Source organism: Ceratotherium simum, chromosome 34 (assembly GCF_057802395.1).
Source record: "Ceratotherium simum simum isolate JZ-2026a chromosome 34, ASM5780239v1, whole genome shotgun sequence".
In the NCBI taxonomy this organism is placed as follows: domain Eukaryota; kingdom Metazoa; phylum Chordata; class Mammalia; order Perissodactyla; family Rhinocerotidae; genus Ceratotherium; species Ceratotherium simum.
Window position 1 is genome coordinate 30,988,358 of NC_141933.1, and position 15,190 is coordinate 31,003,547.

At 44.9% G+C, this 15,190-nt stretch overlaps 1 long non-coding RNA gene across 1 annotated transcript; it reads left to right on the forward strand.

The window, feature by feature from the left end:
• The first annotated feature begins 2,081 nt into the window (after positions 1–2,081).
• On the forward strand, positions 2,082–13,780 carry LOC147912667 (uncharacterized). The gene is made up of 3 exons (XR_015549767.1): positions 2,082–2,263; positions 8,778–9,016; positions 9,496–13,780. It is a non-coding gene; the product is annotated as an uncharacterized LOC147912667 (long non-coding RNA).
• The last annotated feature ends 1,410 nt before the right edge of the window (positions 13,781–15,190 follow it).

Here is a 15,190-nt window from a genome sequence, read left to right on the forward strand (position 1 = left end):
GGTCTTGTTTTTATCCAGTCAGCCACCCTATGCCTTTTAATTGGGGCATTTAGTCCATTGACATTTAAAGTAGCAATTGGTAAGTATGTACTTACTGCCATTTTTTACCTTTTTTTTTTTTTCTTTAGTGTTTTAGTTGTCCTTCTCTGTTCCTTCCTTCTTCTATACAGAATTGATGGTCACTTTAGTTTGTCCTCTGTCTGAAAGCTGTACTCTTTAACTACCCTCCTCCCTCCTTTTATGTTTTTGATATCATATCTAACCTCTTTTTGTGCATTTGTATCCATTACGTTCTAATTGTGGAAATAGATAATTTTTCCTATTTGTGGTCTTCTCTTTTCCCTTAAATCAGTCCCTTTAACATTTCTTGTAACACTGGTTTCTTGGTGACAAACTCCTTTAATTTTTGCNTATCTGTGAAAATTTTGATCTCTCCTTCCACTTTGAATGATAACCTTGCTGGGTAGAGTATTCTTGGCTGTAAGTTTTTCCTTTTAGCACTTTAAATATATTGTGCCATTCTCTTCTAGCCTGTAAGGTTTCTGCTGAGAAGTCAGCTGATAGCCTTATGGGGTTTCCTTTGTATGTAACTTGACATTCTCTTGCGGCTTTTAGGATTCTCTCTTTATCTTTAATTCTGGACATTTTGATTATGATGTGTCTTGGTGTAGGCCTCTTTGGGTTTATCTTGTTTGGGGCTCTCTGTGCCTCCTGTACCTGGATGTCTGTTTCCTTCCTTAGGTTAGGGAAGTTTTCATCTATTATTTCTTGAAATAGATTCTCTGCCCCCTTGTCTCGCTCTTCTCCTTCCGGGACACCTATAACACGGATGTTAGTGCGCTTGATGTTGTCCCAGAGGTCCCTTAGACTGTCCTCACTCTTTTTAATTCTTTTCTCTTTTACCTGTTCACCTTGGGTAATTTCTTCTAGTCTTTCTTCCAGCTCACTGATCCGTTCTTCTGTATCCTCTACTCTGCTTTTGAGTCCCTCTAATGAGTTTTTCATTTCCAGTATTGTATTCTTCATTTCTGTTTGGTTCTCTTTTATATCTTCCATTTCTTTGTTGACATTCTCACTGAGTTCATCTATTCTTCTCCCCAGATCAGTGAGCATCCTTAACACTCTTAGTTTGAACTCTCTGTCAGGTAGGTTGCTCATTTCTGTTTCACTTAGTTCCTTTTCTGGGGTTTTGTCCTGTTCCCTTACTTGGAATGTATTCTTTTGCCTCCTCATTTTGCCTCTTTCCCTGTGCTTGTGTCTACGTATTAGGTAGGTCAGCTACGTCTCCTGCTCTTGGATAGGTGACCTTATGTAAGTGATGCCTTAGGAGGCTTCCAGTGTGCTTCCCTCAGTTCTCAATGTTCCAGGGGGGGCCCCTATGTGGGCTACGTGTGTCCTTCTATTGTGGCCTGTTAGCTCTCCCTATAGGTGCCCAGGGAGGCTGAGTTATGCTCCTGGCCAGCTGTTGTAATGCTCAACTGCTTGTAGTTGTTGTGGGCCCTTCAGTCTCTTTATCAGGTGTGGGGAGCCCCAGCACAGTTGGCTGTAAGTTCTAATACCACATTTGTGTTGCAGTATTTCTTTTAAGTGAGTAGGCCCCCAGTGTGGCAGGTTGTTAGGCTCAGGGCCTTAGAATTGCTGTAAACCTCTAGCCTATTAGGTCTCTTGTCAGCTCTCTGAGGATTGCAGCTGGGTGGGGCTGCCCTCAGGCACAGGAGCACCCAATTGTTTCAGGCTTTGGAAGGTGGGGCAAACCTCCTATGTGGGTCTTTGAGAAGCACAGTCTTCTGCAGCTGACAAGCCCTGTTGCCCACAGGTCCACACACACAGTCAACACAGTCCTGCCCCGTGTGAGTGCCCCGACCTCCCCAAGCGGACCCAGTCTCTCCATGGCGGGAGCCCCACACACTCCGCCACCACCCCACACTCTCCACCCGCTCCTTACGCACACCCTGCCCCGCTCAAGTCAGCTCAGTTGCCAGGCTGCAGAGGATCCAGTCACTAATCTATGCAGGCCCACACGTTGCCTGAGGGCTTGTTGTTGGGTGGGGCCAGTCTCTAGGGTGGGCTGCCTGCCCTGGCTGAGCTGGATTAAATCGGTGCTCTAGCGGGTGGGGCAGACCCTGGGCTAGCAGGCCCCAGGGAGAACTCCAATGGCGTCTGTGTCAGCACGCTCACACCAGGCCACAACAATGGCCACCGCCAATGTCCCAGTCCCTGGAGAGGTCTCACCCCTCACCGAGATGCACTCAGGGCCTATTAGGTGAGTCTCTTGTCCCCGAAGCACTGTGCACCTTTCTTTCTGGTGATTTTAGGATGCTTTCTGGAACGGGTGAGTTTGTGCGTGGGCCCTTTAAGAGCCAGTTTTAGTTTCTTTGTGAACCGGGTTTTCTGGGGGTGCTCCCCAGTGTTTTAGTAGCAGGCACAGTCAGATATTATGCCGCTGGCTTTGATTGTGCTGGGTCCACAAAATGCCCACAGCGGGGGCGCTCCCCAGCTCAGGGCCCCGCGCCTCCAGGGAGGCTGCGGACCTGTGAGCTGCTCCCGGCGGCCGTGACGCTGGCGGCTTGTGAAGGCGGCGTTTTTCCTCTCCAGAAGGGAGTCTCTGCCTCTTCTACCCCAGTTAGGATTGTCCGTTGTTGCAGGAGTTCCTCTTATCCAGTTTTCAGTTCTGTCTCAGGGGTAATTTTTCCACGAGTAGTTGTAAATTGGCTGTGTCCACGGGAGGAGGTGAGTTCAGAGTCTGCCTACGCCGCCATCTTGACTCCGCCCTCAGCTTTCATATTTAAATCTAGGGACCACATAGAATTGATTTTTTCTTTTTTTGTTTTTTTGCTATAGTATGAGCCAAGGGTTGGGTTTTACTCCTAGTTTTCCATTTGGATATCCATTTGACCCAGCACCATTTATTGGTAAGATTGTTTTTTGGTAAAGTTGTACCACTGCTGAGAGGTCCACCTTTTTCATAAATCAAGTGCCTATATATGCATGGGCCTGTTTCCAGACTCTTTACTCTGTTCCACTGGTTTATTTGTCTATCGTTGTGCCAATGCCACCCTGTCCTAATTACCATCACTTTATAATAAATCTTGATATCTGGTTGCGGAAGTCCTCCGACTTTGTTCTTCGTTGGGGTGGTCTTGGCTATTCTTGGCTTTTTGCATTCTTACCTTACTGTTACATGGAATAAGAAGCATCTTTAAAAGTAAAATATCTTTTAAAGATTTTAAAATATTTAAATATTATCTTAAATAATTTAAAACATTTTAAATCTTTATTTAAAGAGAAAATATCTTTAAATAAAATATCTTTATTTTGTTTAAATATTTATTTAAACTTTAAAATATCTTCCCATTTTGGTGGGCCCTTCCATCATCCAGTCAGCAGCTCTGAGCTGAGGTCATCGAGTCCACACCCACATTTCATTCACAAGCTGCTCCTCGTGTGGTCCTCACTGCCACGCCGGGACTGCCTGGCCCAGCCCACTCCTCCTCCCGCTCGTCTTATCTCCAGTGGCACTTCCTTGGGTTGCAGCAGAGCAGTGCATCACAATTCCCTGCAAGTTTCTGCTACTCATGCCACCCCGTTACTTCTCGTAATAAGCGTGTTGCGTTCTTGCTGTCGTGTCAGGCACTGTGCCAAGGGCTCTGCACGTGTCATCTTATCAGTCCTTCCTACTACCCTAGGAATCATGACTGCCCCTCAAGGGCTTACCCCATCCTCTCAGGGGTCCTACTTTAACCACTCGCTGTTCCTTCTGTCAGCTTCAACATCTCCGTAGAACATAGTTTTTCTGCACTAGAAGGGACCTAAGAGACACTTGATTTGACGAATGAGGAAATTAATGCTCACATAAGGAATTTATTTGCCTAGGGCTTCCTCAGCTGATTAATGGCAGAAAAGAATTAGAACTTAGGTTTCTTGACTCCCAGACAGGACGCTTCTCCCACATACACTTCCCAGCAAACAGACTGTCCTGCAGCTACCCAGTGTATTTCCTCCCCATTTCCATTTAAATATCTTCAGACTTGTCTGTGATGTTAGCTATTTCCACTTCCTCACCTCCCTTCTCTCGTTGACCCACTCCAATCCTGCTTCCGTACCGAAACTGCTCCATCAAGGCCATCTGCCGCTTCCGTGTTGCCCGCCCTCTGGTCTCCTCTGTCTTGTGTTACTAGACCCCTCAGCCGGCTGTGACCCACCCCATTATTCCCATCTTTCTTGCAACACTCTCCCCATCTTCTGCCTATATCACCACACCCCCTCAGATTTTCTTCTACCTCATGGACTGTTCTTTCTCAATTCTCCTCTGCCGGGTCGTCCCCCACCCCCTACCGCCATTTAGATTTTAGAGTGCCCCAGGTTTGCTCCGTGACCCACTCTACCCACACACTCTTGCTAAGTGACTGCACCAGTCCTAAGGCCCTAAATACTGTATATCTTCGGCGGTTTCCCAAGTTAGTAGTTCCAAACCTGACTTCTCTCCTGAGTTCTAGACTTTAACTTCTTACTTGACATCTCCATTTGGTTGTTGTCTTAATTGCGTCCTCTATAAAACAGAGCCTGAGGCAAGGATTACAATACTAACTGTTTAACTGGGAGGTGCAAGTCCAAGGTTTTGGGCATAGGAGGAAAAGGGAAAGGAGCTAAAGGAAGGTGTGATGTACTGTGATGAGCTGCATCACCCTCCTGGCTTCCACCTCACAGAGAGCGGCCAAGAGACCCGCAGGTCACTCAGAAGCTGTGTTCACTCAGCATACGGGACTTCTCTGGAAGAGTCACTTGAAGATACTGTACCTTAGAGTAGTCCATAGGAGAGGGAAAAATGAAGACTTTGTCTGGCTCCTGTTTAGCTCCCAATTTCCCTTGTTCAAGGTTCACCCTCAGGTTGCTAACCCTATACTTCTGGGATGCATAAGCTGGACCCTCGCTGGCATGTGGGAAGCCAGCTTGCAGAGCAATATTCCATTTATGTCTGCACGTGGAGGAGTGACCCAGAGCTGATGGAGCACTGGCCCAGGGAGAGAAAAAGAAGGAGGCTGACAGTGTTTGTGACCCAGTGCAGATGTCTGTTGGACATCTCAACATGAACATGACTAAACACAGCCCTTGGTTTCTTTCTCCCAACCAGACTGATTCCCTCCTCCACCTTTTCATGTTGAAAACGGCAGCATTGTCTCCACTGCTGAACCTTAGTCAAAGAAACCATCGCCTCAGGCACAGGCCATCGAAATAGCCTGTGAATCGGCTGCCTCCCTCCCATTCTTGTTCTTTTCCATGTATTCTTCACGCCACAAGTGACCGTTTTAAAGGTAATGCAGCAACGCTCTTCTCCCCAGCTCTGGGGATCTGTGCCATCATTTAGCTCTCAGATCAAATCACCCCCTAAGAAAGGCTTACTCTGACTCCCCTCCCCTCACACTGTCTACATTACCCTGTTTCATTGCATCCTTAATACTTAACCACTCTCTGAAATTATCTTGTTGTGTATGTTATACATTGTCTGTCTCCCCCACTATAATACAAGCTCCATTCAGGTCCAGAGTCTGTTATCTGTGTCCCTGCATCCATAGCACCTAGAGCATCTTTGGTACATAGGAGGGACACCAGACGTGTTTGTTGAAGGAATGAGTGACAGGATAAACTGTGTGGGCGAACTGTGAGGGCTGAGCCGTGTGACAAGGAATATGTCTGTTTGCCTGACTTTTTATCTTGTTTGGTCTTTCTACAACTACAAATTATTCTTTTTTTTAATTATTATTATTATTATTTTTTTTTTTGGTGAGGAAGATCAGCCCTGAGCTAACATCCATGCCAATCCTCCTCTTTTTGCCAAGAAAGACTGGCCCTGAGCTAACATCCATGCCCATCTTCCTCCACTTTATGTGGGACGCTGCCACAGCATGGCCTGACAGGCGGTGCATTGGTGCACGCCCGGGATCCAAACCTGGCTGCCAGCAGTGGAGCACGCGCACTTAACCGTTACACCATGGGACCAGCCCCTACAAATTATTTTAGAGCAGGGAATACGGGAAAATTGAAGGGCATTACTTAGGTCCTGCTAGAGTTCAAAGTGAGTTTGGGGATCAGTTAACAGTCTTTCTCCTGTCCCCGTTTTTTAAAATGAAACTTTTATTTTAAGATAATTATAGATTCACATCTAGTTTTAAGACATGATTCAGAGTCTGCTATACCTTTACCCAGTTTTCTCCAATGGTGCATCTTGAAAAGTCTACGGTACCATATCACAACCAGGATACTGACACTAATGCAGTCAGGATGCAGATGTCTATCACCGTGAGGATTCCTCGCGCCATCTTTTTATAGCCACAGCTATGACACCAGCTACTTTCCTCCTGCCCCACCACCTCCTTACTGTCTGGCTCTCCTATTTGTTCTCCATTTCTACTGTTTTCTCATTTCAAGAATATTATATAAGTGGAATCATACAGTAAATAATCTTTTGGGATTGGCTTTTTCACTCAGCATAATTCGCTGAAGATTCATCCAGTTTGTTGCTTGTACAATAGTTCATTCCTTTTTCATTGCTGAGTAGTGTTCCACGGTGTGGATATACCACAGTGTGTTCAACCATTCACTCATGGAAGGACAGTTGGGTTGCTTCCAGTTTTGAGCTATTATAAAGTGTGAGCATTAAGTTTTCATTTCATGGAATAAACAGCCAGGAGTGCAGTTGCTGGATGTTATGGTAGAAGCATATTTATTTTTTAAAGAAACTTCCAAGCAGTTTTCCAGAGTGGCTGTACCATTTTACATTCCCACCAGCAATTTGGGTATGATCTAGTTTCTCAGCACCCTCACCACACTTGGAAAAATTGAGAGGCATTCTTTAGATCTTGCTAGAGTTCCAGGTGAGTTTGAGGATTCATTAACAGCGTTTCTCTTGCCACGTTTTTTTAAAAAGCTGATGGTCTGTCCCTAGTTTGGCACAGGTGGGGATTAATGATAAAAGCCAACTGCCATCTAGATGAACAACCCACCAAGCATTTTGCTTTAAGAAAGCGTGACAAGAAAGGAAACTTACACATTTCCTGGACTCCCCAGGCAATTTTAAATAATGTCAGAAAAGATGAACTCTCTCTTGAGGCTTTTGAGGAGGAGTCTGTGGCCAGATTTCAGTTGAGACCTGGATCAGCCAGTGGAAATCACGCGCTCAGGCCAAATCAGGTTGGGGGCGGTGGGGCACCTTAACGTGTCCCTTGTGAACTCCAGGTGGAGAGATTCTGCGGATGGAAGCAGCAACAGCAGAAATGCGTTTTAATGCATGTTACCTTGCTTGAGCCTTACGTGAATTAAAGGCTGCTTCTCAGAGGGGAAAACTTAGCTGTGACGTTCTGGACTGAGGCCATCCTGGAATTTTCTTTCTTTGGCTTGACAAGACAAAACCAAGAGGCAGAAAAGCCTGTGTTTGGCTCCCGTCGTGATTGCCCCTCCTGTCTTACTGTTTCTGCTTCCTCCAGAGGCCCAGCCCCTCTTCCGCCCTCCCTCACCTCCCTGGCCTTGCCCTCCCTCACCTCCACAAAACCATCTGTTTTTTAACACCTTAATCAACACATACCTACATAGTGGTTACTATTTCTTAGGCATTGTTTTATGTTTTTTTTTTTAATATGTATATGTATTAGCTCTATTCAAATTCCTAACAACCCTATGAAGTAGGAATCACTCATGTCCCAATTTCACAGATTAGGTAACTTGGGTACAGAGAAGTCAGGTCACTTGCCCAAGGTCACACAGCTCATAAGTAGGAGAGATGAGCTCAAACCCAGGCAGCCTGGCTCTAGAATCCTTGCTCTTAATCACTACATTATGATGGCTTTCTATTATTGACAAATACGCTTTAAAGTATTCTCTTTTTCAAATGCCAATGGTATTTCAGTAAGGAAAAAGCCTTCTGCTGAGGGAATGAAATGTTTAAATGTGAGACTTCAGACAGCAATATCTGGGGGCACCACTGCCTTCCAGGGGCTCTGTATCCACATTATATACTGTCACCTAGCCTAAGGGACACACAGGACCCCCACAACAAAGAATTTATAGTGTATAACAGCTCTATCTTCGTACAGGTCATTTCAAAGAACTGCAACTAACATTTAGGAAATGGAATTACTGTGTGCCAGAAGGGGGCTAGGAGCTGTTCACACTGTTGTCAACAGCGCTGAAGGACAGGCAGTATTAACTCCCTTCTGGAGATTAGGAAATTGAAGCATCAAGTGGTGAGTGGAGAAGTGATTTGATTTAAGTCACAAACTTGAAAACGGCAGCCCCAGGTCTGCCTGAACCCAGTTCTAGGTCTTCCTGGTCTCCTTTTACTGCACAAAAATGATTAAAGAGTTAAAGCTTCTATTGTTGTGTTCTTTATTTTTTGTCAGAGTGTCAATTTTGGGAAATGACAAGGTAAGAATAGAACCTTCCATTTTCCTACCCATGAATCAGTTACTCCCCCAGAGTTTCACATCGTAGAACACCACCATAACGCAGGTGCTCAAATAAAAAAACCCAGGACTTGGCCTTTATTCTCCCTTATCCTACCTCCTTTTTACAATTTACCAGCAAATTCTGTCAGTTCTATCTCCGAAATGCATCCTGAGTCCATCTGCTTCTGTCCACCTGAGCCCAGTTCACCACCATCCATTGGCCCAGTTACCTCAACAGTGCCTTCCTGAGCACAGCCTACTTCGCCCCACAATCTATCTCCATACAGAAAATGTGCATGTTCTTAAGATATAAACTGGATCTTGTTCCTCTCTTATTAGAGATGCTTCCAGTTGGATTGGATGCCCCTTCCTGCTGTCTCACGAACCCTCAACCATGGCGGAACAGGTCATGTGCTCCCTCACTTGGGACCTTAGCCCATGCCAGAGCCATCTCCCCCTCCCTCCGTGGCGCTCACTTCCTCAGGAAGGGCCGCTGAGTCTGCGGCAGACATCCCCCTCTGTTAAGATGAGATGCATGGATCCATCCACTCGAGGGCTTAGAGCAGCGCCTGGCGTAGGTAAGCACTCAATTACTGATAGTTCTTGTTTTTGTTTTGATCATTGTTGTTCTAGTAAATACTCTAAAAATGCATGCCTGGGTGATTAAATAAATGGAGTAGGAAAGAGGAACAGTATCAGGAGCTTCTGATACTGTTCCCCCTGGAGCTTCTAAGAGAGGAAGTTTAGATCTTTTTAGAGGGAAAAAAATGTGGGCTTGTAAATCCTCTTCTCTGCCTTCAAAAGAATGTTATTATTGTTATTGTCACATACACGATTACTATGTGCCTAATGGAAACACGTTTTACAATAGCAATGTAAACCATATTTTGAAAAAATGTAAGAGCACTTAATATATTTTTTAAAGCAGTGGCTAGACCTCTCTGACTGATTTTCCTAAATGAGTTTCACCCTGGCTCCTACAGCCCCCCATCACGTTTTTTCTATGACTTAGCAATAAGTACTTAAAACAAAGTTTGTCCTCTTGTTAATTTTCCAGCATCCTTGCTACCAATCTAGGAAATGACTTCCAGAGACATGAAAAGAGGAAAAAACAATGAAGAAAAATTGTGTTAGAATAAGCTTTGAACTGGGTAGACTTCATCCTATTAAAAGCCGCCTTTAACAGAGATAAAGGCGACCTCACACCCAGCAAGTTGTGAGGCTGGACTCTTCTTTGACAAACGGTACCCTGGTTTATGCACAAAGATGTCCATCCAGCCTTACTTACAATATTTCATGTCCAAGGCCAGGGGCCTGCTTCAGTGAGTTATGGATTGATGGAAGATTATAAAGCCATTCAAATAATACTGGCAAAGACATTTTAAAACATGGAGAAAGCCTTGTGTTATAATATTAAATGGATAAAGGAGGCCTATGAATGACATGCATTAAAACCTATCATGGGGCTAACTACAGTTATGAAACTTTCACTTTATTTCAAGTGTCATTCTCAAGCAAGAGCGGGTGGGGCAGGCTTGGAAAGGAGTCAGGGGCGGCACAAGGCTATTGACCCCTAAGCTTCCTCCCGATCTAAAAGCCAGGATTGGAAACACACCAAAATATTAACACTGTACATCGCTGCAGGCTTTTCTTCTCTGTTCCTCTGTATTTTGCAAATGTTGTAACACTTTTTAAAAAACACTTTTGTTCTCCTTTAAAGTTTCCCCAGAAACTTCTAAAAGGCAGCTGCTGTGGTCTCACATCCCCTTCCCCCTGCAAATGTGTAAATAAAGAAACACCTCTTTGCCTTTAACTCACAACAGCCTAAACTTTCCCCTGCAAGCGGATATTCTGACCAGAAGTCTGTGGGTGGGTCGGGTGTTGTGTTTTTTGTCGTAGCTTCTTTTGGCTGATAAACTAGCACTTAAGTGTTTCCCTTTTCCAAACCCCCAAATGACAAGTGTCTTTGTGGTGAGGTGGCAGCCCAACCGTCAGTGCCAACACGAACAGTCCTGGGGACGCTTATTTTTAGGTTGCTGTCTAAGCAAGAGCTAGGCTGAGCATGGAGAGCATGCTCCATGCTCCAGAGCATGGAGCTATAAAGAGAAAGCAAGGTGCAGCGCGCAGACCTCCTGAGGAAGGCCCAAGCCCCGCTTGTCTAGGCGGGCCAGAAAGACAAGGCAGGGATCTTACCTTAGGCGAGAAGACCGTACTCCACTTTTTACATGGTTTAATTTTATTAAGGATAAAACAGAAACATGTTGACTCCATCTGGTTGAATGCAAACACAGGCAGCCTTAGCGAGCTAATTATAGCAATGAGGCTGACGATAAGAAGCAGAGACTGGTAGACATCTGTTCTATGGCCTGCCCTCCGTCCTGTTCTCCCTTCTCACAGAGCCTGAAGCAAGGGATCTCACCTGCTGCTCGTCAAGTAGCTGGCATGTCATCAAGCAAGGCCAATTCACTCTTTCCAGGGAAGAGAAATCCTGAGTGAAGGGACAAGGGGTCCCTCGCTAACGGAGAGTCTGTTAGTTTCTCCTGTCTGGGTCCTTCCATTTCCTGTCCTGGACAAAGCCAGATTCTTTAGCTTTTTATTTGATTCTGTGAGCAACTCTGTACGTATGTAATATATATGTGTGTGTGGTATGATTTGTACGTGTATTTTTTATTTTTTTTTTTTTTTTTTTTTTTTTTTCTTGCTTAAATTAGCTCAGGTTGGTTTCTTTTGCTTGGAACCAAAGAACTCCCCCTAAAATGAGAGCCCCGACCTATTTTACCACACATCTCTGCCTGGCTCTGGACAGAGGGCAATTTCTCTCCCGCCCACACCCCAGCCCAAATATTTCCAACTTAGGGAAAAATGAGTCCTTCCCCTTAAATAGGAACTGTGACATTCTGGCTTTTATGAAAGCATCGGTGATTTTTTTCCTTCCTTTTTCCACGAATGCAAGCTTCTCACTATTTCCTAACCAGAGGCAGCCAAGCAACTCCAGCCTTAAAAGGACCCTTCAGACAGGAGAGGGAGCGTGGCCGCCCACCACCCCAGTCTCGTGTATTGCTGCTGTAGGCCCTGGCTTTGCTCATCAACCAGGCTCTGGCCTCGACCTCTCAGAGGCTGACAATCCCTAACAGAAGCGCCTCCGACTCCATGGTAGAAGCGTTGGACGTCAAAAAGCAATATTCTCTACAGCACGGGTTCTGTCAAAGCCTGCGAAGTAAGAACTAGCCCCACCCCCCAACGAAATCTGGCTCCTCAGTCAGTCACACGCAGAGGCAGCGTCAACATAAGTGACGACAGGACGGACAATGACACTGCTACCACCACCACTGCAGCTGCTATTACTTGCACAGCACAGACAATGTCTCCCACCTCCACAGTCTGTCTTTATTCATCAAGGCATCTCTTCCTTCATTAGATGCATTTCCTAATCCAGTAAGGTAGGAGCAGCCAGCAACATTAGTCCCATTTTATGGTTGTGGAAACTGAAGTACCTGCCAGTACATTACGTTGGATCTTGTACTATTATTGCTGACAACAACAGTGGTCATAGATGTCAAATTATTGGACTTCTCTCCCAAAATCTCTTTAAAGCACAACAAAAAAAATAATGGTTCATATTTATTGAGTGCTCCCTATGGGCTTCAGATTTATTGAAGTAGATGCAATTGTCCTTATTTTAAAGTCAAGGAAACTGGGGCTCAGAAAGATGAAGGAATCTGCCTACAACCACATAATGAGCGAGTGGTAGAGTCAGCACATGAACCAGAGCAGTCTGACTCCCGAGTCATGAGCTGGGCTGGAAAGCCACTATCTGCTCTCTCGTTTTGAAGAAAAAATCCATTAGGGCAAACTGGCCAGACCCTCAGACTTTGTTCTGTTCTAATGTGACCCCGTTTACAGCACTTCTTAATGTGAGAGTAAACATCCCATATCCACGAGGGGCAGAAGTGGCTCTTCACTCATATTTTCAGCTCGGAGTGAAAAGGTAGAAGAACTCAAGGGAGAAGGTATCCAAGTCCGTTCCATAGGCCCAGATGGCTTAAAGGACATAGGTAAACACCCAGCTCAAAAATGCTAACAAAGCTGCCAGCCTTGGCAGGTTACCTCAGCCCACGTGTGCCAGGCCAACGGAAGTAGTAGCCCGGAAAATGTCAAGGATCAATAAATCAGTTCATGTTGAAACGAAGCTTGACTTCCTCCTGCAGTGAGTGTCTGCACCATTTCAGTCTCCACAGCACTGCAGACACCAAAATGTGGCAGGAAACCCAATAGTCTAGGCTAACAACACATTATTTTCAAAGCTGTGTTTGGGGACTGATGAGGGAAGGCAGATTGAAGACAAACAGATTAAAGGTTTGATAAGACTTGGTATCATTCAAATCACACCCACAGACATTTGAAAGGCGCTCTGCTCACGTGGGCAACTGGGGCAAACTGGTGAATTCAAGGAAGTTGGTCCTGGGCAGCTTCTACCATCTTTCAGTGGAAAGTCTTCTCCTTCAGACACTCACTGTCCTCAACCACCATCCATCTCCAGAGCTGGGGCTCCCAAGTGCCTCCCACACAACGCTGTTCTGCCTGGTCAAGCCCCTGGGCTGTTTTTTATTAAGAAGGGATCTTAAAGTATGTTTCTTCCATAGCTGTTAATTCCTTCAAAGTATTAGTTTGATCAAAACTGATCAGCTAATTCATAGTTTATATGCCTTTGGGTGATAATGATTTAATAAGTTAATACTCTCAGAGAACTTTTGAAATTCGCCCCAACAATAACTAATGAAATTGTCTGGCATTCTGGGAGGCTGGTGTGGTAGGGATGTTTAGTGCTTGCTTTTATCCAGCTCTCCTCTCCATTTAGACAGGGTCATGTGACTATGGCCTGTGTGTCACATATGGACTGAGGCATTTAATTGCCAGTGGGAGACCATCCAGCTCTTCCTCTGGCAACTGTGGAATCATTTGTTGAAATGGGGGTGTCATAATAATCAAGTAGCCTGGATCCCTAAGGCACCATGTGGACAAGTTTCCTAGAAAATTATCCAGACCTACAATGGACTTTGGGTGAAACCATAATAAACTTCCTTTATGTGAACCCACTGATGTTCTTGTGTTATTTGTTATAGCAGCATAGTCCAGAACATCTTGACTGTTAGAACAGGTAACTTTTGATCACCTCAAATCATAATCCATAGTTTGGTTCCTCTATACTGCTAAGAGAGACATGTGTCACCTATTAGCCGTGCGGCTTTGGACAAGTTATTAAACTTCCCCAGGATGAGTCTCAGTGTCTCCTCTGTAGGATAGGGTGGCTAGTCTCTTTCTGGTGTCAGATTCTACCTAAATGGCAATCCAAAATTGTATGGTACCTGCTCCCTAAAGATAACTATTGTATGATAAACAAGGCAACATGTCCCCCCCAAAAATGGAGATGTTTAACCCAAGTCAAACACTTTTTCCCGACTCATCTCTCTGAACAGGAGGGTCGAGATCCCAAGTTGCAGCATATAAGCGCATGTTTTAGGAAGTTTGAGACTGTACTAAGAGGCCATACAACATCTCATTATCCTCTAAAATTGGCGATCCTAGCACCTTTTAGCTATCAGTATTTGTCACAGTAGAGCTGTTCAATTTGGGAATCAGGCAGCCTTTCTCAACGTTTATTTGTCTTTGGGAAAATTCCCAGTTAGTGTCTGAAGAGAAGAGGGTCATATTGTCTAAAACAGTGGTTCTCAGCCCTCTTAACATGAAGATACCTCTTCAATGCAAAAAACTTACCTGGATGTACGTGTGCACGTGTGTGTGTGTGTGTATAACTATTAGTGCCCACTGATCTAAAAATGCACTCTTTAAAAAACTATTTCAGTAAATTGTTATTTGTATATTTGAAAAATAGGACATACATTATTCAAAATATTTAGACACATTATGTATTCAGGCTCCAGGCCATGTTGGGCATGTTGTATATATGCAGACCCCTGGCAATAACTCTGAGGCTCCCCAGGGTCCGTTCATACCCACAAGCTGGGAATAGTAAACCTAAGGAATCTATGAGAATATTGCAACCTATATTTGGTTCTCATTTCCTCCCTCTCATCCTTAACTTCTCATTCTCTGGGAAGCAGATGCTAAGACAGAATGAGGAGTGCATAGGTTTAGGGGAAAGTAACACCTGTGAAAAAAATGCGAGGAAGTGGGATTGACCGTGATACAGTCTCTGTCAGCCCAACAGGGTGCTCCACAGCAAGACAGCCTGCTGGAGCCAAGTCCCCCTCAGACAGAAATGGCCAGCTCTTCATTCCAGGGCCCTGCTCAGTTATTGGCTGGGGCCACTCTCAGCAGAGTGTGACTTTGGCTCAAAAGTTGCTGCAAGGGAGGCTGTCAGCTAGCCAGCCTCCAAGTAGCTGGGCAGTGGGTCATTTCTTGAAGGGGGCTCTGAGTGGTGTATCTCTACCTGCTGCATTTTCCCTAATTCTATGAGGCAATTTTGCTCCTCAAGGTTATTCATGAAAACAACATAACTCTATAAATAAAGGTGTGAAGTGCCCTTGGGAAATAGGCCATCTTTAAACTAGCAAAGTCAGAAAGAAAATTATGACCATACGTAAGCACAATTGCATTAGCTAAAGGGTGAGGTGCTCCTAAGATATGGGATTGCATTTAGTTTAAGCAGGATCTCCTTCTGTGGAGAGAGATAACTGAAAATCTGAAACATGATCAGAGAAACGCTTGCCGCAGAAGTCTGGTCACACTCT